The sequence below is a fragment of the Carlito syrichta genome, unplaced genomic scaffold (assembly GCF_000164805.1).
Source record: "Carlito syrichta isolate Samal-C Ts95f unplaced genomic scaffold, Tarsius_syrichta-2.0.1 Scaffold312209, whole genome shotgun sequence".
NCBI classification, from domain to species: Eukaryota; Metazoa; Chordata; class Mammalia; order Primates; family Tarsiidae; genus Carlito; species Carlito syrichta.
In genome coordinates, this window is record NW_007256305.1 from 1009095 (window position 1) to 1011795 (window position 2701).

Here is a 2701-nt window from a genome sequence, read left to right on the forward strand (position 1 = left end):
AAAAAAAAAAAAAGGCTGGGCACAGTGGCTCAAGCCTATAATCTCAGCACTTTGGAAAGCCAAGGTGAGGGGACTGCCTGAGCCCACGGGTTTGAGACCAACCTGGGCAACTTGGCGAGACCTCATCTCTACAATAAATAAAAAAATTAGCCTAGGGTGGAAACGCACTCCTGTAGTTCTGGCTACTTGGAAGGCTGAGGCAGAAGGATTGCTGGAGCCCAGCAGGTCAACACTAGAGTGGCCATGAGCGTGCCACTGCACTCCAGCCTGAGCAACGGAGTGAGATTCCAACTCAAAAAAAAAAAAAAAAAAAAAGTCAAGAACCACCAGGACTCTGATCTCTCTAATTAATGCATAATAGTCAGAAGAATAGATTCTTCTCTCTTAAACATGTGTCTAGGATTGAATGACTTCAAAACTCACCTACATTTGCCACATAGATCTTCCACCAAGATCCCGCCTATAAATAAAACCATTTACATTCCAAATGTACATTCTTAAAATTTTATTTTAAAGATGTAGGGTACAATTCAGGATTAGGTATACAAGTGGTCATTGTACAGGTAAAGTTTCTTTGGAGAATCTCTGCACACTCCAGCTCCATTCTATTGATCCTATCCTAAAGGAGCTTCCCGCAGCAGGACACTGAAAGTTAAACTCATATCCTTATGAGATCCACCCTCAGTGGTGGCTATGCAATAGTCTGGGAGAAGAAACTAGAAGCACAGCATATCCATTGTAAAGCTCACTTCACATGTAGTTCAGGTTCTACTGGCAACGGAAAAAGAGATTGCAATGAAACATTCTTAGGAAAGTGACATCAAATGAGGTTCACGAAGAAAGTTTCCAGACTAAAAGCAGATATTTTGCCAGAGTAACAGACTAGGAAATTCAAACTCTCTGAACGCCCAGGTTTGAACTTCGATCTTGACTTAGCCATGAGAAATGGGGGTAAGGTCTGTGCGGTTCTTTTCCTAGACCAATTCAGTGGTCTAGAAGGTCTGCAGCCAGATATGGAGATGTCCCAGTCCACCCTATCTCTGACAGAGTTCCCTCCCTCCCTCCCTCCCTCCCTCCCTCACACACTGCGTCCCATACTGCCTGTGTAGAGCGCCCTCATGTGTCTAGAGATGGTAAAGTTCATTTCTCAACAGACATGTCGGTAACAGCACCCCTGAAATGTGGAAGGGCACTTCTCTATACCTCACTTGCTTCTTAGTCCACACTGACAATTCAGGCACAGGTGGGCTAGGACTCTGGATTGCCCCAGGTCCTAAAAAATGAAGCAAAAAAGAAAGAGCCAGTCATTCGTTCTCAAATGTCACAAGCAAACCATAACAACAAGGACAAAAAGCAAAGCAAAAGACCAAAAGAAAAAGAGAATTCAGCTGGCTGATGCATATAATACATTGCTCTGGTATTTTCCCCAAAGTACTAAGATATTTCAATTGCTCTAATTTTGTGAGAAAAATTATGGGCCAGGCATGGTGACTCAAGCCTATAATCCCAGCACTTTGGGAGGCCAAGTTGAGGGGATTGCTGGACCCCGCAGGTTCGAGACCAGCCTGGGCAAATTGGCAAGATGTCATCTCTACAATAAACTGAAAAATTAGCCGGGCATGGTAGCACATGCCTGCAGTTCCGGCTGCTTGGAAGGCTGAGGTGGAAGGATTGCCTGAGGCCAGAAGGTCGACACTGGGGTGGCCGTGAGTATGCCACTGCACTCCAGCCTGGCAGAAGGATCACGTAAGTCCAAGAGCTTGAGACCAGCCTAGGCAACACAGCAAGACCTGACCCCAAGTTTTTGACTCCAATTAAAAAAAAAATTATGATGGGTTGCTAAGTTGCAGTGATTCTCTTGTTACTTAGCTAAGAATTTGAAGCACAATTTTAATACTGTTCTTTACAAGACATTAGGAGGATCTTTTTATCATCCTTTTGCTTTTTCCATGAAACCTGTATAAATCCTAAGAAAGTGCTCTGTCTATTCTTGGTTTCAAAGAACCAGCTCCCCAATCCTTAAAGGCAGAACAGCCAAACCCAGCGTTTAATCTCATTACAGCAGGCCTGCGGGCAGAGGTACTGTGGTCTAGATCTAGTCATTCTGAGAAATACACAATGCTGCTCTCATCACACAAGGATCTCACACATTTTTTTGTGATTCATTTTCAGAAGCTGCTTTGTCTGTGGACACTGATTTTTCCCACAGTTCAAAGGTGTTCCTGGTGCTACCACTATGTTCAAGTTTCACAGGAAGAATTGCCCCACAACTTTTACAGAACAATACATTCCAAACCAAACTTGTTTGTCTGAGAAAGTATATAGATTTCTGGTAGGGAAAAAAAGTTATTTCAGAACCATGACTTCAACAGTGACCAAAGAACTTCTACAGAAAATACCAGTGTAAGGCCAGGCACCACTGCTCACGCCTGTAATCCCAAGACAAGGCAGGAGGATCACTTGAGCCCAAGAGCTTGAGACCAGCCTAGGCAACACAGCAAGACCTGACTCTATAAAAAATTTTAAAAATTAGTCGGGGGTGGTGACACTCGTCTGTAGTTCCACCTGCTTGGGAGGCTAAGGTAGAAGGGTTGCCTAAACTTAGGAGGCTTAGACTGTGATGAGCCATGATTGTGCTACTTACTACACACCAGCCTGGGAGACAGAGTGAGCCTCTAAATACAAAATAATAATAATACAA